Below are 21,243 nucleotides of genomic sequence, written 5' to 3' on the forward strand. Positions count from 1 at the left end.
GCCAGAAATAGGCCCGAGCATTTAGTTTATAATCAAGGTGATATTTCAAACCAGTGAGGAAATATTCTACTAAAAGAGAAAGGCTGGGCTGGGCATGGTGACCCACGCCTGTAATCCCAGAACTTTGGGAGGCCGAGGTGGGTGGATCACTTGATGTCAGGAATTCAAGACCAGCCTGGTCAACATGGTGAAAACCCATCTCTACTAAAAATGCAAAACTTACCCGGGCATGGTGGCACGCGCCTGTAATCCCAGCTACTGGGAAGGCTGAGCCAGGAGAATCGCTTGAACCTGAGAGGCCCAGGTTGCAGTGAGCAGAGATTGCACCACTGCACTCCAGCCTGGGAGACAAAAGCAAGACTGTCTCAAAACAAACAAACAAACAAACAAACAAACGAGAGAGAAAGCCTGAATAATGACATATGAAAAGTTGACTATTCAGAAAAAAATAAGTTTAGATCTTTATCTTCCAGTTTATATCAAAATTAGTCCCAGGTGGGTTTAAAAGCTAAATGAAGGAGTAAGAGGAAATGGAGGGAGGGAAGTGGGGAAGAGGAGCAGAAAAGAAAAAATATAGATCTGAAATGTCTGTGTGATACTCGATGGGAGCAGTTTTACAATTAAAAAAACAAAAAGAAGAAAGAATAAAGGAAAACATCAAGGCCGGGAGTAGTGGCTCGAGCCTGTAATCCCAGCACTTTGGGAGGCCCAAGGCAGGCAGGTTGCTTGAGCCCAGGAGTTCAAGACCAGCCTGGGCAACATAGCCAGACCTCCTCTCTACAAAAGATACAAAAATCAGCCGGGCGTAGTGGTGTGCACCTGTGGTTCCAGCTACTAGGGAGGCCAAGGTGGGAGGATGGCTTGAGCCGGAAGGCGGAGGTTGCAGGGAGCCAAGATCATGCCACTGTACTCCAGCCTGGGTGACAGAGTGAGACTCTGACTCAAAAATAAAAAAAGAAAGAAAGAAAAAGAAAAATATCAAAAGGTCATCCCACATCAAAATGTCGTGTGGTGTATCAAATATCACCAAAATCAAAATCGAAGGTAAAATTCTAAGCTTAGAAAAATATTTGCAACACATTTGACAGAACTGACATTTTTAAAGTGCTTCTGTACGTCAACTAGAGAAAAAAATAGAAAAGCAGACCAAAGATATGAATAGGCAACTCACAAAAACAGAAAGTCAGATGTTCACAACTATTTTTAAAATGCAGCAGACACGTGGTCTTAGAGACGCAACAAGCAGGGCCGCGGACCAGGCTTTCGGCAGGAAAGGCATTCACCCCTTCTCCAGCTGCGGGGCGGGGCCCCGGGTCCCTCTCTGGAGGGGCCTCCAGGGAGCGGAGCTCTGGGATGCCGTTTCCCGGGGCGTCTGGGAGGGGCCGGAGAAACAAGCATTTCCTAGGGCTGAGCCCACTTGCCCTCTAGGGGGTGGCGATTTCTCTCCCAGTCTTCCCCTCGACTTGGCTGGACTCCGAGGGGAGGGCGCTGGCGCTTCCAATGGCACGGCAGCTCGCGGGGAGCTCGGGCGCTGCCTCTCGGGCGGCTTCCCCGGCCCTCCCGACTCGCGGCCACCGGAGGGCGGTGTTGTCCAGGAGACGCCGGAGCTGGGGGCTCAAAAAGGCCCCTTTCTCCTCCACCGGAGATGAGTCATCGCCGAGGCGGTGTCGGAAGGGCAGCGGCTCCAAGGCGACTGCAGAGCCACGCCTCCGAGTCACCCTGGACTCCCGCGCCAGCCGGCCGCGTCTGCTTCTCCTTGGGCTTGGCAGGCCACAGGGAAAACTGGGTCAGGCCGGTGGCCTAGTTCGCTGGTTCACAGCGTGAACGCCGGCAGGAGGTGACTAGGAAGGGCATCTCCACTTACTGTCTGGCTCATTCATGTGACAAATATCCGAAGAGCCCCTACTAAGTGCCAGGCCCCGTGACTGACAGCCAGTTGCTAGTGAACTCCCAAAGCCCGGGTCACCTGAGTTTAGAATGTGTTATCTCAGGACCCTGAGGGCTGGGCCTGCCTGGGCAGGTCGCCAAATCACTGGTCTTGTCACATCTCAGGTTCAGTTGCCCACATTGCAATACATCCCCTGGCCCCCTGGCATTGGATTCCCTTGCGATCTAACCCTGCCCCACCCCTCTGACTGGCTCCCACCAGGTGGCCTTCACTTTGGTCCCCACCCCTGCCTGGCAATCCCCCCTCCCCACATCCTGCTTCTGTGAGCCCAGGCCTGTCCTATTGGCAGCCTGCAGTGACCTTCCACACCCACCCGAGCCCATTCAGTCTCCTGTCTGCTTCTGACTGTCCTAGGATGTCTGAGGATGCCATTTGTTTTTCCCTCCAAAATTCTTTTTGCTAATAAGAAGGACACTTTTGTCATCCGGTCCAAAGGTGTAAGCTGCTGGGCCTCAGTGGAGCCAGGAGCGGCCTGTATAGGCCTGGTCTGCTCAGCTGGACCGGAGGAGATCTGGGAGGGATGGGCCACTCCAGAGGATAGGAGGTCAGCCATGGGCCTGAGCAGCATGAAGACCTCGTGTGCCAGGAGGGAGGTCAGCAAGGGTGTGAGACCAAGAAGGGCACTGAGTCGAGAGTGCAGTAGCCCTTCCTCTTCTTTCTTTTCTTTTCTCTCTCTTTTTTTTTTCAGATGGAGTCTCACTCTGTAGCATAGGCTGGAGTGCAGTGGCACAATCTTGGCTCACTGCAGCCTCCACCTCCCAGGTTCAAGTGATCCTCCTGCCTCAGCCTCCCAAGTAGGTGGGACTACAGATGCACGCCACCAAGCCTTGCTAATTTTTGTATTTTTAGTAGAGATGGGGTTTCACCATGTTGACCAGGGTGGTCTCGAACTCCCGGCCTCAAGTGATCTGCCCTCTTTGGCTTCCCAAAGTGAACCACCAGGCCTGGCTCCTCTCCTTTTTTCTTTCCTTCCTCTTCTTTCCCTGCCCTCCCTTGAGGTTGCAGCCGAGGAGCTGGGCTACAGCTGGGCCTCCCTCATGCTGTTTTGCTAACATAGTGCCTTCTTGTTCTCTCCCCCTCCCACCTTCCTGCCACCCCATGTGCCATTTCCTGGTGACTCTGGAGCATCTGAGATGCCTCTGCCTGCATTATGGGTGGGCACACTGAGGCTCAGAAGAGCTAATGACTTGCCAGGCAGCACAGCCATTGGCAGGAGTGGGCAGAGTGGCAGAGGGATCAACTCTGTCTCACCCCAGCTTGTGAGGACATGCCCAGAACACATGGGAAAGCAGGTTCTCTGTGCTTTGCTGGGATGGCAGTGTTCACAGACTTGAAGGCATCAATTCGACTTTAGCATTAAAAAAAATTGTAATGTTTGCTGCGGAATATCCAAACAACAGAGATGTGTATAAAATAGAACCCAAACAAAAGTCTAGTTCTCCCCCAACTCACTTCTCACTGTTGTAAACCAAAAATAATGGACCCCTCCTCTCCGCCAAAGGCATTCCAGGGTTACCTGAAAATCTAGTCAGGCTGTGATGGAAGAGGGGGTGGGAGATGCCTCATTATACCCTCCAGCACTCACCTTAGGTCTGATAAGAAACAATACAGTCTATTCTCCCTAAATCCTGCTACTTGGAGGCTTCACCTGTGTGACAAAACCTAGGTCTTCACAACCTCTTATCATAACCCAGACATTCCTTTCTACTGATAATAACTCTTTCAATCAATTGCCAATCAGAAAGTTTTAAAATCTGACCTCTGGAAGCCGCACCCTACATTTAATTGTCCTGCCCTTCCAGATCAAACCAATGTAAACCTTGCCTGTATTGATTGATGTATTGTCTTCCTAAAATGTATGAAAGCAGCCAGGTGCGGTGGCTCATGCCTGTAATCCCAACACTTAGGGAGGCCGAGGCAGGTGGATCACCTGAGGTCGGAAGTTTGAGACCAGCCTGACCAACATGGAGAAGCCTCGTCTCTACTAAAAATACAAAATTAACCCGGGCCTGGTGGTGCATGCCTGTAGTCCCAGCTACTTGGGAGGCTGAGGCAGGAGAATAGCTTGAACCCAGGAGGCAGAGGTTTCGGTGAGCTGAGATCACATCATTGCACTCCAGCCTGGATGATAAGAGCGAAACTCTGTCTCAAAAAAAAGAAAAGAAAAGAAAAGAAAAAAATAAAAAGTATGAAAGCAAGCTGTACCCCGACCATGTTGGGCACATGTCATCAGGACCTCCTGAGGCTGTGTCATGGGCACGTCCTTAACCTTGGCAAAATAAACTTTCTAAACTAACTGAGACCTGTTTCAGATATTTTGGGTTCACACTGTTAAGAGTTTGGTATATGGCTGGGCTCAGTTGCTCACGCCTGTAATCCCAGCACTTTGAGAGGCTGAGGCGGGCCGATCACCTGAGGTCGGGAGTTCGAGACCAGTCTGACCAACATAGAGAAACCCCGTCTCTACTAAAAATACAAAATTAGCTGGGCGTGGTGGCGCATGCCTGTAATCCCAGGTACTTGGGAGGCAGAGACAGGAGAATTGCTTGAACCTGGGAGGCAGAGGTTGCAGTGAGCCAAGATTGCGCCATTGCACTCCAGCCTGGGCAACAAGAGCGAAACTCTGTCTCAAGAGTTTGGTATAAATCCATCCTTCTAAGCTTTGCAACACATTTTATATATATGTAAATATAGATATATGTATATATATATACACACATTTGTATATATACATATATACAATTATAATCACTGAGCTACCATTCTGGAACTTCTGTGTTCTCTCCTACAGCTTCATGGCTTTCTTTGTAAAGGCTCCTAACATCCTGCCACATGGTGAACCTGGCCCTCCCTATGGCTGGACAGTTAGGGAGATTTGCTTTATGGTACATGTCTGGGTGTGTGCTGTGGGAACCTCCATGGAGAATAACTTTCTACACGTGGATCTGTGAGCACGGAGACATGCATGCGTCTTCTGGGCTCTTTAAAAGTTTGTGATGACAAGATGCTGACAGGTGCACAGCAGGCTGCATGGAATTGCCACTCTGAGGAGTGCACTGTCAGACTCAAGTCACCCCTCCCTCGACACCTACTCACCCGTCCCCTCGCCTGTTCCTCATCCCCAGGGCAGGAAGCAGCCCCATCCAAAGCTTCTGTCTTCCCATGTGGCCTCTGTGGTCCTTCTGGCACCCCTGACCCCCTCAACCACCTTATTTATCATCAAACATCTATCTCCACCACCCTCAGGCTCTTAGGATAGATGAACAATGTCTGATGCGGCGCACAACCCAGTCAGCCACAGACTCAGCCTCCTTTTGCAACCCTGCCCACCAGCTTTGCTAACAACCCCTTTTTTCTCTCCTTTTGAAGCAGTGGCAGATACAGATGCAGCTTATTTTCAGATGCAAATCAATGCATCTCCACTGCTGCAGGCTGGGTTGCTGGGCCTAGCTTTGCAGGACTGTGCTTACTTATTGTCTCAATACAGGCTGGGGCCTACCCTGGTCTGGGGGTCCACCGTGGTGGTGCCAGGTGACTGGTGCGGTTTTGTGGAGCCCCCCTCTGTGCACTGGACTTCGATCCAGGCCCTGGAGGGTTAGACAAGAGAAATAAAGAACAGAAACTCTGTTCCATGTTCTCCCTAGTACTGAGGGCTTCTGAATATCTCTTACAGTGGACTTCTGCCATAACCTGCACAGTTTTTTGTTTTGTTTTGTTTGTTTTTTGAGATGGAGTCTTGCTCTGTCGCCAGGCTGGAGTGCCGTGGTGTGATCTCAGCTCACTGCAACTTCCGCCTCCCGGGTTCAAGCAATTCTACTGCCTCAGCCTCCCAAGTAGCTGGGATTACAGGCACCCGCCACCCCGCCTGGCTAACTTTTGTATTTTTAGTAGAAACGGGGTTTCACCATCTTGGCCAGGCTGGTCTCAAACTCCTGACCTCATGATCCACTAGCCTCAGCCTCCCAAAGTGCTAGGATTACAGGCATGAGCCATCGCGCCCATACCTTGTTTTGTTTTGTTTTTTTGAGACTCAGTCTCCCTCTGTCACCCAGGCTGGAGTGCAGGGGTGCAATTCAGCTCACTTCAGCCTCCACCTCCTGGGCTCAAGTGATCCTCCCAGCTGAGCCTCCCAAGTATCTGGGACTGCAGGGGTGCACCACCACCCCAGCTGATTGCTTTATTTTTTTGGTAGAGACAGGTTTTTGCCACGTTGCTCACACTGGTCTCAAACTTCTGAGCTCAAGGGATCCACCTGCCTCAACCTTCAAAATTGCTGGGTTTACAGGCGTGAGGCATGAGCCACCACACCTGGCCCCTGCACAGTTTTCAAGCTTTGCCTCCCTCTTGCTCACCTCTTCCCACCTGCCCCCTGCCCTGCTGCCCCGCTAAGAAAAGAGTGCATGTGATTCTTCTTCACAGAATTACATTGCAGTATGAATGTTAGGAACCAGCATAATACAATAGTGTGGGATGTTCAGACCAGTTCAACGAGTGTTCTCAGAGAATCTTCCATGTGTCTGGCACATCATGCCACACAAAGTGCATCACTATCTATGTCAGGAAACTAGATGGAAAAATGTCTAGACTCCTGGTCTGCTCACAAGACAGATGTATAAACAATTATAATACAGTGTGATGGGAACAAGAGAGGTTGGTGACATTAAATGATAATGTGGAGTATTTATTATCTGTGGAATGTTTGGGGAGAAATCTTCCCAATCTGTCTTTCCTTTTTTACTTGCACATCTCAACTCAAAGTTACATGTTCTCCGTCTGAGCCTCTTGCTCTTGAAATCTTGTTGCCTCAAGGGAACATTTTCAGATTAGACCCAGGAAAGATAGTACTTTTCCCAGTCTAAGTGCAAAAGCCCCGTGACTCTGGCCGACTTCACAGTCGTACGTGTATGCTCCATGTTCTCTGTAACTTAATATTCCATCCACCTTTAACAAGCTTTTCCCTTCATTTGTGACTGGATTGGGGATGTGAACCCTACAGAGGAAGAAGCTGCCTGTGGAACTCACTGGGTACAAAAACTTTTTTGGCAAGATAATGCCCAGTGCTGGTGAGGTTCTGGCGAGATTGTCACTCGCAGATACACACTGGTGCTTGTGGTTTAAATGGACTCTGCACTTTTGGAAAGCAATCTGAAAGCATGAACAAGAGCTATGAGGCATTACTACTTTTTTTTTTTTTTTTTTTTTAAGACAGGGTCTCACTCATCACCCGGGCTGGGGTACAATGGTGTGATCACGGCTCACCTGCAACCTTCATCTCCCAGGCTCAAGTGATCCTCCCATGTCAGCTTCCTGGGTAGCTGGGATTACAGGTGTGCACCACCACGCCCAGCTAAATTTTATATTTTCAGTAGACACAGGGTTTCTCCATGTTGACCAGGCTGATCTCGAACTCCTGACCTCAAGTGATCTGCCCACCTTGGCCTCCCAAAGTGCTGGGATTACAGGCATGAGCCACCACGCCCAGCCTATGAAGCAGAACTTCTGACCCACTAGATGCACAGTTCTTGTCCAGCTTTGAGATTACAAAAGCTTTATTCCTCGAGGAGCTATCTTTAAAAGGAGAAAAGACTTTAGTGTCCACCCACAGGGAAATAGTTAATTAGGCTGAAATCTCCTTCAATATACAGACTTTTCCTTATGCACAAAGCATAGGACAGGCAGTGGGCCGTAGTAGGTCCTCAGTAGATGTTTGAGAACCTGTGAGGCGAGGGAAAAGGCAGTGCAGTGGTTAGAAACACAGTTCCTAGAGCCAGCCTGCTGAGTTCAAATCCCAGCTCTGCACTAACTTGCTGTGCAACCTAGGGAAAGTTATGTACCTCTCTGTGCCTCAGTTTCCTCTTCTGTAAAATAAGGGTGATGATGAGAGTAGAACCAAACTTACAGGATTATAAGAATTAAAGAAGGTAGGATAGGTGAGGTGTACATGACTGTGAATATTAGCTATGATTGTTTTCATTGAATAGTGTGGGATGTTCATTGAAGAAACTAAAATGTTCTGAGACATGATGTGGCAATTATAAATGATAACAATTAATACCATGTGGCAAAGTAGAATGAATATTAATGATGTCATAGCCTCCACCCTACTCCTCCTGCCTCTTGCCTTGCACTCTCTGGTACATTATTTCCCAGCTGTCCTATAGCTGACAAGCAAAACTAACCCTGTCCCCGCACTGCTATGCTTTGATTGTGTCAGTTTCCCTAAAATACTGGAAACTGCTTCACACTCCAATACCCTTACTGCCCCCCTCACCCAACTTGGCAAACTCATAGTCATCTGTCCAGACTTACATAACACCTAGAGCCTTTCTTCCTTGACACACCTGAGCATTGCCGCTCATTGTTTTTGAATCATAACCACTGATTAAGAGACAAACATGTGACTGGCCCCGCCTGCCCTCCAGGTCTGGAGCTAGATAGTCATGCTCACGAACACGATCAATGCCAAAGAGCTGGTCAAGACCGCTTTCTGGCCCCTTGTTCTCTTCCCTCTGTCCCTTCCATCTCTCTGCATTGCTTTTCCAACTTAGTCTTTGCAAACCACTCTCACAATTTGAGCCACAACTGCCAATCATCTGTGCTATTCACTACTTAATATTTTCAAAATTCGAGTCTGTCTCTCTCTCTTTTTTTTTTTTAGATGGAGTCCTGCTCTGCCCAGGCTTGAGTGCAGTGGCACGATCTTGGCTCACTGCAACCTCCACCTCCCAAGTTCAAGCGATTCTCCTGTCCCAGCCTCCCAAGTACCTAGGACTACAGGCGCGTGCCACCATGCCCAGCTAATTTTTGTATTTTTAGTAGAGAAGGGATTTCACCATGTTCGTCAGGCTGATTTCGAACTCCTGACCTCAGGTGATCTATCTACCCACCTCAGTCTCCCAAAGTGCTGGGATTACAGGTGTAAGCTACCGCACCTGGCCTCGACTCTCTCTTTAAAAAGATAAATATATTTCTTTTAGCAGGCCTAGGAGGAGACTGGAGGGCCAGCTGGATCATGGAAGAGTCGGGAGAAGAACCAAAGCAGGAGGTCTGGGCTTGGGAAAGCCTGGAGGGATTGGACAGGGTCCAGACAGAAGAGGGCCCAGGGCGATCAAGACTTTAAAGGCCCAGCCTGGGTCAGATCTGCATTTTAGGAAGACCCCCTGTGGCTACCAGGCACAGGCTGGACAAAGGTCTGTGAAGACAACATCACCAAGAGTGGATGCCAGGAGTTTATATCCAACATTGGAAAAATGAATTCCAAATGTGGAGTGCATACTTTGTTCTCTGGGAGTGAGGGTATCCATGGGCTCTTAACTCTGAGAGAGTTAAGAATAAGTTTTCTCCCGCCGGGCGCGGTGGCTCACGCTTGTAATCCCAGCACCTTAGTTTATCAGTCTGGGCTCTGCTACTAACACTCACCTTGTCTTGGTCAAGTTGATTGACTTTAGGAACATGAAGGGGTTTGAATCACATTGGTGGTTTTCAGCAGGGGATATACCTCTGTGTGGCGTGGGTTGTGGTTTGGACTTAGAATATCCAGGCAATGGGCCTGGTAGAAATGTTTACAGAAATTCCACCCGTAGCCGGGCGCGGTGGCTCACGCTTGTAATCCCAGCACTTTGGGATGCCGAGGCGGGCGGATCACGAGGTCAGGAGATCGAGACCACGGTGAAACCCCGTCTCTACTAAAAATACAAAAAAATTAGCCGGGCGTGGTGGCGGGCGCCTGTAGTCCCAGCTACTCGGAGAGGCTGAGGCAGGAGAATGGCGTGAACCCGGGAGGCGGAGCTTGCAGTGAGCCGAGATCGCGCCACTGCACTCCAGCCTGGGCGACAGAGCGAGACTCCGTCTCAAAAAAAAAAAAAAAAAGAAATTCCACCAGTAACTGTGAAGGTCAACACCCGCCTTAGTTCATCTCTGAGGTCTTTGTCACCCCTCATTTTCTGGTGAGGTCCATTGGGCACATTCTCCCACTTGGGGGTGGTGTGGATATAGAACCCCAGCATTGTACCAAGAACTTGCAGCATACTAAAGATAGCACTTACATTGTCCAAGCCAGCCCTATTCCAGGTTCAGAACTATTAAGTCTCTAATCCTCATAAAAACCCCATGAAGATGTAACTTCTATTATCCCCATTTTACAGTGAAGGAAGGAGACGTAGAGAGGTTCAGTTACTTGCTAGTGAGTAGAGAGCTGGGATGCCTACTCTAGTAGTGTACTGTCAATCATCTCTCTCTGTTGCCTCCTGTGCTAGCAAGGAAGGCTGTGATTAGTGATCCTGCATGTGGCCCATTATGGCAATTATGAGGTTGTCTTTTCCTCAGCTCTTTAGGGGTTTGGAGGTCTGTTATCATCTGTGCCCTAGACTGGAGTTCCTAGAAGGCAGAAGCTGTCTTGATAGCTCCAGCATCCAGTAGTCTGGCATATGGCAAGTGTTCAATTGCTGCTGAGTGAATACATAAATGCATGCATGAATTAATGAATGAATAAGTGAGTGAGTGCATGGATGACCAGTGCTGGGACAGAGAGAGGCACGGGGTGCTGAGGAATCCAGGGCAGCCACTGTCAGAGCAGAGGCTCAGAATCAGGCCCCAGAGGGTGGTTTGTGCCATGATCTGTCCATACCCAAGGGGCCCCTAAACAATATCGTCTGTCTCTTTATACACAGCCCACCTTGTGGAGTTGGCCCAAGTACTAGTTGTAGCAAAAACCTCTGCCCAGCCCGGGCTGCAGCCTTCCCCGCCCTGGCAGACCCTCCAGTGGAAGGAGGCTCCTGCCCTGGGCTCCAGGGCTTGTGTCTTGGGGAAAGGAAGTCAAGCTGGATTTTCACCCACTTCTCTGCCTCCCTCCCATCGCTCCCAGATCATCTGACCATTCACAGGAAGTCCATGGTGGGGTGTGGCTGTTTTTAAGGACTTTGGCATTGTTTCAGGAAAGGAAAAAAAAAAGCTAAACAAACAACGGCTCAAAACACTAAAACAATTCTCTGATTTGCTTCAAATTTGTATGGGGGATGGGATATTCATAAATAGCCAGGCTGGTGACAGTGTGGAGATGTGATCTTTTGGGCCTGTTAATAACAACCCCCTCCCTCACCAAGACTAGGCCCTATGTTAAGTGCTTCTGGGGCTTGATCTTATTTAATCCATACATCCCTGGGCCATAACTGTGATTATGAGGAGGAGTTTCAGAGAGGTTAAGGGGCTTACCCAAGGGCACACAGCTGCAAAGTGGTTAGAGCAAAGATCTTAAGCCATGTATTTCTTTTTTCTTTTTTTTTTCTTCTTTTGTGACAGGGTCTTACTCTGTTGCCCAGGCTTGAGTGCAGTGATGCAAACATGGCTCACTGCAACCTGGACCTCCCGGGCTCAAGTGATCTTCCCACCTTACCCTCCCATGTAGCTGGGACCACAGGCACAGGCCACCATGCCCAGCTGATTTTTTGATTTTTTTTGTAGGAATGGGGTCTCACTTTGTTGCCCAGGCTGGCCTGTAACTCCTGGACTCAAGCAATCCTCCCCACTCTGCCTCCCAAAGTGCTGAAATTACAGACGTGAGCCACTGCACCCGGCCCCAAGTATTTCTTGACTCTGGAGTCAGATAGCCTGGGCTTGAATCCCGACTTGCTGTTTACTATCAGGTGACCTCTGGTGAGTTAGTTAACCCCTCTGTGCCTCAGTTTCCTCATTTATAAAATGAAGATAACTGTTTCACATGGTTGTTGTGAGGATTCAATTATACACATTAAGCACTTAGAACAGTGTCTGAATCATGGTGAAAGTTCATAAATGTTAGCTATATTTCTATTTTAATACAAATGGAAATTAACACTTTATTTAATACAAATAGAAATTAACACTTCACTTACTACCTGTTTCTGGTGTCTTTTACTGCTGACATTATATATAGCATTCCACTGACCTTTGACTTTTATATGTACATTCTCCTGACTTTGTGTGTGTTTTTTTTTTTTTTTGAGACAGAGTCTCGCTCTGTCGCCCAGGCTGGAGTGCAGTGGCGCAATCTCGGCTCACTGCAAGCTCCGCCTCCCGGGTTCACGCCATTCTCCTGCCTCAGCCTCTCCGAGTAGCTGGGACTACAGCCGCCCGCCACCACGCCCGGCTAATTTTTTGTATTTTTAGTAGAGACGGGGTTTCACCGTTTTAGCCAGGATGGTCTCGATCTCCTAACCTCGTGATCCGCCCACCTCGGCCTCCCAAAGTGCTGGGATTACAGGCGTGAGCCACCGTGCCCGGCCTGACTTTGTGTTTTATCAAATCCTCAGTGACATTTATAATCTGTACCATCATCTATAATATACAATTACAGGGTGTACCACTTAAAACAATTTTTAAGACATCTTTGATTATAAAATATGTCCTAATTTCAGAGTGCAGAGATAAAAGTATAACTTTCTTATCAGTGAAATATGGTAAGAATGGTCTGACCCTTTATTACTGAGTTGGGTCCTTCCTGGGTATGAATGCTCCCTGCTCCCTAGATGGCATCTGTATTAGTTGATCTAGATAACAGTTCCACCCAATGCAGTCTGGCCCCTGGACTCTTAACCCAGGGCCAGCCCCAATGGCTGGTATTACTGGCAGGTCAGCTCCAGGCAAGTGGGACTACCCTTGTCTGATAGAGCTGGTAGAAGGGGCTCATGTCAGGCCAGGTGTGCTGGCTTAGGCCTGTAATCCCAGAACTTTGGAAGCCCGATGGGGGCAGACTGCTTGAGCCCAGGAGTTTGAGACCAGTCTGGGCAACATGGTGAAAACCCAACTCTACAAAAAATACAAAAACTAGCCAGGTGTGATGCCACGCATCTGAAGTCTCAGCCACTCAGGAGGCTGAGGTGGGAGGATTGCTCAAACCCGGGAGGTTGAGGCTGCAATGAGCCATGATTGTGTCACTGCTCTCCAGCCTAGGAGACAGAGCAAGTCTCTGTCTCAGAACACAAAAATAAAATTAAAAAAAAAAGGGGGGGGGGTGCTCACATCAGCTTGTAACCTGATCTCTTGTTGATCATTAAAGCTAGAGGCTCAACCTGTGACCAAGAGCAGACAAATAAATAAAGCCAGGGGCTGCAGGGTCAGGTGACTTCCTCACCTGCGGTGATTGCTTTGGAGCATCCTGCTCCAGCCTGTTTGAGTTGGATTTGTTCACATTGTAATGAAAATGTGAGATCAGTTCCCAAGGAGAGTGGTGTGTAGGAAAAAACTAACCATCCTTTGGTATCATTTGCCCAGGTGGTGGGCGAAGGACACCTTGTGTGGGTTTCAATGGCCTAATTATATTTGGAGTCATTCCTTCTGCGTTTGTCTATGATTCAATGAAAGCTAGGGAGTGTTGGGAAAGGTTTAGCCTGACATCATGGCTGGCTCCAGGGAGTTGGCAGAGGCACAGGCAAGAACCAATTTAGTCTCACGTACTCCATAAACATATACACCTACTATATACTCACAAAAATAAAATATTGAAATAAAAATGCATAGAAAAAAGAGAGCTAATTTTGGTATTCGATGTTGACTGAGTGCCCTTCCTAAATGACAGTGCCCATCTATGGCCATCATGAACAGAAACAAGGCTCCCGAGACAGATTTATTTTGTGTTTGAGACGGAGTCTCTCTTAGTTGCCAGGCTGGAGTGCAGTGGTGCAATCACAGCTCACTGCAGCCTCTACCTCCCAGGCTCGAGTGATCCTCCCACCTCAGCCTCCAGAGTAATGGAGGAGACCACCCCTCATTTTGTCTTATGCCCAATTTCTGCTTCCAAAGAAAGAAGTAGTAAAAACTCAAAGGCAGAAATGAAATCCACAAGCAGACAGCCTGGCGCCACACCCTGGGCCTGGTAGTTAAAGATCGACCCCTGACCTAATCGGTTATGTTATCTATAGATTACAGACATTGTATAGAAAAGCACTGTGAAAATCCCTGTCCTGTTCTGTTCCCATCTAATTACCGGTGCATGCAGCCCCCAGTCACGTACCCTCTGCTTGCTCCATCGATCACGACCCTCTCAAGCGGACCCCCTTAGAGTTGTGAGCCCTTAAAAGGGACAGGAATTGCTCACTCAGGGAGCTCGGCTCTTGAGACAGGAGTCTTGCCGATGCTCCCGGCTGAATAAACTGCTTCCTTCTTTAACTCGGTGTCTGAGGGGTTTTGTCTGCAGCTTGTCCCGCTACAAGAGTATCTGGGACCATAGGCACGCCACCATGTGCAGCTAATTTTAAAAAATTATTATTTGTAGAGACGAGGTCTCACTATGTTGCCCAGGCTGGTCTTGAACTCCTGGGTGCAAGTGACTCTCACGCCTTGGCCTCCAAAAGTGCTAGGATTAAAGGTGTGAGCCACTGGGCCCAGCCTGGAGACAGATTAATCTGAATTTACAAGCTCGATGGTCTTCTCTTAGCTGTGTGACCTGAGGAGCTGGCCTCTCTGAACCTCCACAGCTGTAATACAGGATAATTCTACAGGGTTGTTAAGAAGTACCAGGGATAGTGATGAGCACGTGGTCAGTGCTCAACAGATGGTAGTAGCAGCTGTCAAGTGCCTGCCATGTACTCGACACTGTTGCAGATACAAAATAGAAGCTAAACACTATTCATGGAGGAGAGGTATTATTACAGTATTTTTATATCAAAGCTCTGAAAGTTACAAGCTGTTAAGCAGCCAAGCCAGCAATCACCCGTCTTTCTTGGGACTGCAGCCTCAGCCAACACTTCTGCAAAGTCCTCTGGGCAGCAGGCCCTGTGGTGAGAAAGTGGGCCAAGCTGCTATATGAACAGCCTCCTGATCTGAGGCCAGATGGGGCCAAGCCTAGAAAGCTGGGTCTTTGCCAGGTGTTGAGCAGTGTGACCCAGACACAGTCTGAGGGAGCTGTTTTCTCCACCCTGCACAAGCTGGATGACTGTGCACCGGGACGCCCATCCCAACTCCCCAGGCCAGAGCTACTGCTAACTGCTGACCGGGGGCTGGTCTCTCACCTGCCAATGGCATCAACAATCACTGTGATCCAAATATCAGCCAGGGGTACAGTCCAGTGGGAAGAGTTTGAAGGATTCCCTCAGGTGTAAGGAATTTGCATTCTAAATAAGTAACCAACACCCAAGAATGAGTACCTAGCAACAGGGCGTATTTGAAAGGAAGTGATGTGGAAATTAGGACTCTGATGGAACTTGAGAAATGGGCAAGATGACTTCTGGCTGGGCCAGCTTATCTGACCACCAAAAAGAGGCCATTTAGGTAATGCATCATAAGCTCAAATATACAAGAATTGGGTTTGTTATGAAATTGGGTAAAACAAGTGAGACAGGCTCATGTCACCCAGGGGGATGGCAGGGACAACCTTTGACTTGGGGACCTCCCGGTTCTATTTCCCAGAAGCTGCCTGCAGACCCTTGCAACACAGCAAGGCCACAGTAATGTTTGCTGTTTCTCTTCTGAGCTCAATTGTTATCATCCAAGGGAGAACTTGAAACCTGTGTAATTCCTGCCAAATCATGTTAGGGGTCTTAGAGGTGGAGAGATGGTTGGGGAGTACACAGAAATCACTGTCTGTGTGCTCTAGCAGAGTTTATATCTTATTAAGAAGTTTTGGCCAGGTGTGGGGGGCTAACACCTGTAATCCCAGCACTTTGGGAGGCCAAGGTGGGAGGACTGCTACAGTCTGGGAGATGTAGACCAGCCTAGGCAACAAGACCTTGTCTCTATAAAAAATAGAAAAATTAGCTGGGTGTGATGGTGCATGCCTATAGTCCCAGCTACTCAGGAGGCTGAGACAGGAGGATCAATTGAGCTCAAGAGATGGAGGCTGCAGTGAGCTGTGATCGTGCCACTGCACCCCAACCTGGGTCACAGGGCGAGACCATCTTGAAAAAATAAAGAAGTTTCAAGGAGGCATTCCTGCTGTTCCTATGCCTTAGTCCATTTGGGCTGCTAGAAGAAAGTACCATAGACTACATGGGTTATAAACAACAGAAATTAACTTCTCACAGTTCTGGACGCTGGAAGTTGGCGATCAGGGTGCAGGTCCTCTTCTTGGTTAGACTGTTGTCTTCTCACTGTATCTTCACATGGTGGAGAGGGAATGAGAGCTTTCTAGGGTTCCTTTTACAAGGGCACGATCCCATTATGAGGACTCCGCCCTCATGACCTAATCACCTCCCAAAGGCCCCACTCCCTAATACCATTACATTGAGGATTAGGATTTCAACATATTACTGGTGGTGGTGGTGGTGGTGGGGTGTGTATACAACATTCAGTCCATAATATTAACTGTGCTTTTCCTTAGCCATTACTGTGAGATTAACATTGTGAATCATACATCTTACTGGGTTTCCCATTTTGTGTGAGTTTGTTTTTGACACAGAGTCTGGTTCTGTCATGCAGGCTGGAGTGCAGTGGTGCCATCTTGGATCAATGCAAACTTTGCCTCCCAGGTTCAAGCTATTCTCCTGCCTCAGCCTCCTGAGTAGCTGGGACTACAGGCATGAGCCATCACGCCCAGGTAATTTTTGGGGAGTATTTTTAGTAGAGATGGGGTTTCACCATGTTGGCCAGGCTGGTCTCCAGCTCCTGACCTCAAGTGATCTGCCCACCCTGGTCTCCCAAAGTGCTGGGATTACAGGTGTGAGTCCCTGTGCCCGGCCATTTTGTGTGAGTTTTGTGCCAAATATTTAGCTCACTCGGTGCAAATGTATGTCTTTAAGATTTCCATTTAAGGCAGGGCGTGATGGCTTACACCTGTAATCCCAGCACTTTGGGAGGCTGAGGCAGGTGGATCACCTGAGGTCAGGAATTCGAGACCAGCCTGGCCAACATGGCAGAACCCTGTCTCTACTAAAAAAAAAAAATATGGCCGGGCGTGGTGGCTCACGCCTGTAATCCCAGCACTTTGGGAGGCTGATGCAGGCATATCACGAGGTCAAGAGATCGAGACCATCCTGGCCAACATGGTGAAACCCCATCTCTGCTAAAAATACAAAAATTAGCTGGGCATGGTGGCACACACCTGTAGTCCCAGCTACTTGGGAGGCTGAGGCAGGAGAATCGCTTGAACCTGGGAGGCAGAGGTTGCAGTGAGCCGAGAATGCGCCACTGCACTCCAGCCTGGTGGCAGGGTGAGACTCCATCTCAAAATACATACATACATACATACATACATACATACATACATACATACATAAATAACCCAGGCGTGATGGCACGGCCTGTAATCCCTGCTACTCAGGGGCTGAGACAAGAGAATCTCTTGAACCCGGGAGGCGGAGGTTGCGGTGTGCTGAGCTTGCACCACTGCATTCCAGTCTGGGCAACAGATTGAGTCTCCGTGTCAAAAAAAATATATACATATGTATATATGTTTCTGTTTAATATCAGCCTCATTCTTGGCTTTTTTTTTTTTTTTGAGATGGAGTTTCACTCTTGTTGCTCAGGCTGGAGTGCAATGGTGCAATCTCAGCTCACTGCAACCTCTGCCTCCCAGGTTCAGGCGATTCTCCTGCCTCAGCCTCCTGAGTAGCTGGGATTACAGACGCATGCCACCATGCTAGGCTAATTTTTTGTATTTTTAGTAGAAGCAGGGTTTCACCATGTTAGCCGGGCTGGTCTCGAACTCCTGACCTCAGGTGATCCGCTTGCCTCGGCCTCCCAAAGTGCTGGGATTACAGGTGAGGGCCACTGCACCTGGCCTCTTGGCTCTATTTTAATCATTATCTTTCTCAGGTATCTCTCTAATGCCCATTATCCTTAATCTATTTTTTATAAGAACATTTCACTATTATTCAACAATTTGGAAGCATAAAACCACCTAGTGGAGCAGCCATTTCACTTCTCTTACTTACTGATCTATACATGAGCAAGCTTGTCCAACGTGTAGCCCACAGGCCACATGCAGCCCAGGACAGCTTTGAATGTGGCCCAACACAAATTCATAAACCTTCTTAATAACATTATGAGATTGTTTTTGTAATTTTTAAGCTCATCAGCTATCGTTAGTGTATTTTATGTGTGGCCCAAGACAATTCTTCTTCCAACGTAGCCCGAGGAAGTCAAAAGATTGGACACCTCTGTTCTAGATGATTTCTATAGCTCACGCTTTACTTTTGGAGAATAATTTTTTCAGAAAGAGCCATTGATGCTTCAGCCTTATTTAAAACCAAACAAACAAAAACTCACTATAATGACGGTGACAGGCAACACTGTATTATAGGTTTTCCTAACAAAACCTGTAATACTACTTTCAGACCAGACGACCAACTGTTCTGTGGAACTATAGAGAAAATTCCTTATTTTTATCATTATCTTTAAAACAGAAACCAGAAGGATAATGACAGTAGTCTCTAATAAAGAAAATAGTGCTGGAGTTTATAAAAATTGAATTAAATCATTTTTCCTTCTCCAATTCCAGCCCTATTCAATCATTTTCCGATTCCTCAACTGTTAAGATAAGCCTAGACAGGCCAGGCACTGTGGCTCATGCCTGTAATCCCAGCACTTTGGGAGGCCAAGATGGGCAGATCACTCGAGGCCAGGAGTTCAAGACGAGCCTGGCCAACATGATGAAACCCTATCTCTACTAAAAATACAAAAATTGGCCCAGCTCATGCCTGTAATCCCAGCTACTCGGGTGGCTTCTGCACGACCACTTGAATCAGGGAAGGCAGAGGATGCAGTGAGCTGAGATTGCACCACTGCACTCCAGCTTGGGTGACAGAGTGAGATCCTATCTCAAAGTAAAAAATAAAAGCATACATAATGTCAAAAAACAACCACACAAAGCTACCCCACCCACCTGTAATAAAACAGGTCACTTTATACCTGGCTCAGACCAGATTTTTGCTGTTGGCTAAAGAATGCTTTATGGATCAAAGGGCAGGTTGAGATTGCCTACTTATGTTCATTCCTTCCAAGCATCTTACTATAAACATCTGCCAAGGTTATGACGAGCATGTCACTAGGTTGCATTTTATTAGTTGCTGCCAACAGCTCTACTTCTGATGGAAAAGAATTTAACAACAAAAAAACCCCAGTATACTCCAACTTATGCTTTTTCTATGCTTTTATCACCAAATGATAGTACATCCACACATAACTCTAGATAATTTTATAGTCTATACACTTGCTAGTTAAAATGTATTATCATAAGCCACAGTCTGTTCAGAATTACTTGGGTAAAATGCTATGTCACCTACAAACCCTCATCTGATTAATATGGAGGTTGTAATCACTGTCTCAATGGTTTCTGGCTCGTGAAACTTCTCATGCTTTCTATTTTCTTACGCCTGTGCTGGCTGGCTGACAGCCAAGTCCCCTGCCTCTGCCACTGCCTCAACCCATAAGCATGCTACAGTGCAGTCCAACCTTTTTTGGTCTTGCTGATCCAAGAGCAGTGCAAACCAGTTGAATCCAACTTTATCACAGTCACAGCAGGCAGGAAATTTCAAGGATCGTTAAGTTTAAGATTTGCCAACCTAAGATCAAGTTATAGGTTTTAAAGTGATTTCATTATTGCAAAAGGATAGCTTGGCTGCTGAGTGTGATTTTCCTATGTTCACATGTACTCCATGGGATTCTAAAACAGAAAATCAAATCTGAACATAAATGATCTCTTGCCAGCTCTCCAAATGACAGGCTTGTGGCAAAATAGGAGAAAGAGGCAGTGTCATTTTCAAATAATGTAGCTAGAATCTGATCCAAGTCCATAATGAACAATGTCTTCCCTATTTTCCTTTGGTCCTTCAGTCTATTATTACTGTTATTACCTTCTTCCCCACAGACAAATGGAAAATTCAAACATGTTTCTACTTGACATATATGCTGCAATCTTCCTTTCACACTGGCACGCACTATGGTTTTCACGAGAAGAGGTGGCAAACAGGTGAACATCTCAAGAGAATGTAGCTTCCAAAAATGCTGTTTTGGGCCAGGTTCAGTGGCTCACACCTGTAATCCCAGCACTTTGGGAGGCCAAGGCGGGCGGATCACGAGGTCAGGAGTTTGAGATCAGTCTGGCCAACACAGTGAAACGCCGTCTCTACTAAAAATACAAAAAAAATTAGCTGGGCGTGGTGGGTGGGGGGGGCGCCTGTAATCCCAGCTACTTGGGAGGCTGAGGCAGGAGATCGCTTGAACCCAGGAGGTGGAAGCTGCAGTGAGCCGAGATCGCACCACTGCACTCCAGCCCACATGACAGTGCGAGACTCCGTCTCAAAAATAAAAAATAAAAATGCTGTTTTTACTTGACTGGATATGTTGACGTGGAAAGTAAAAATAATGCAATGGTGTGAAAAGTAATGGTATCTTATTTATTTATTTAGAGTCCTACTCTGTCACCCAGGCTGGAGTGCAGTTGCATGATCTCAGCTCACTGCAACCTCCATTTCTCCAGTTCAAGCAATTCTCTTGCCTCAGCCTCCTAAGTAGCTAGGAGTACAGGCACCCACCACCATGCCCAGCTGATTTTTGTAATTTTAGTAGAGACAGGGGTTTCACTATGTTGGTCAGGCTGGTCATGAACTCCCAGCCTTAAGTGACCCACCTGCCTTGGCCTCCCAAAGTGCTGGGATTACAGGTGTGAGCCACTGCGCCCGGCCAGTATATTTTAAAATTATAAAGCCGATATATTACAAAGTAAAATACAGGGGAAAAAAAGTCACAAGAAGTATAAAGATTAGATGCTTCTTGTGCTTCTTTTTGTAAAATACAGATGATCCTCAAGAAGTAACTTGAGCAGATTTTCTACTGGCTTTCAAATTGATAACCCTACACCCCCTATAAATTTTTACATTCCTTAACAGAGCTAACCATAGGAACTTCCAAATAATTTCTCAGTGGAAATGAGTCTTCAAAATCACACATGGCTCATAAGAGTTTTGCTTTTTCTATGCCTTCTCAAAGGACCTAGACTGCTAGATTTTCGTAACTACTTTAACCAGATAGGCTTACTATAGGCTGGTAGTTCCCCACTAAAAGATATTTTTCTCTTGCTTAGTAGTCACCTTCCTGTGTTCTAGAGCTTCCTTATGCTTTTAAAATATGCATTATTACAACAGTTCTCCTAAAAACAAAACCGCCATAAGAGCTGCTGCACTCGGGGAGCACTGAATGAACTCTAGAGCAGCGCCTGAGTCCTGCATTCTTTCTTCATTGTCCTTTTTGCTTAATTTGCCCGTGGTGTACCATCAACCTTACAATGGAGACAGAAAGTACTCCACCTAACCTATTTAAGAAACATTTGCAATATACTGTTTTTTTTTTTTACAAGTCTTTAATTAAAAAACAACAAAAATATATAA

The sequence above is a fragment of the Hylobates moloch genome, unplaced genomic scaffold, assembly GCF_009828535.3.
Source record: "Hylobates moloch isolate HMO894 unplaced genomic scaffold, HMol_V3 SCAFFOLD_10, whole genome shotgun sequence".
Lineage (NCBI taxonomy): Eukaryota > Metazoa > Chordata > Mammalia > Primates > Hylobatidae > Hylobates > Hylobates moloch.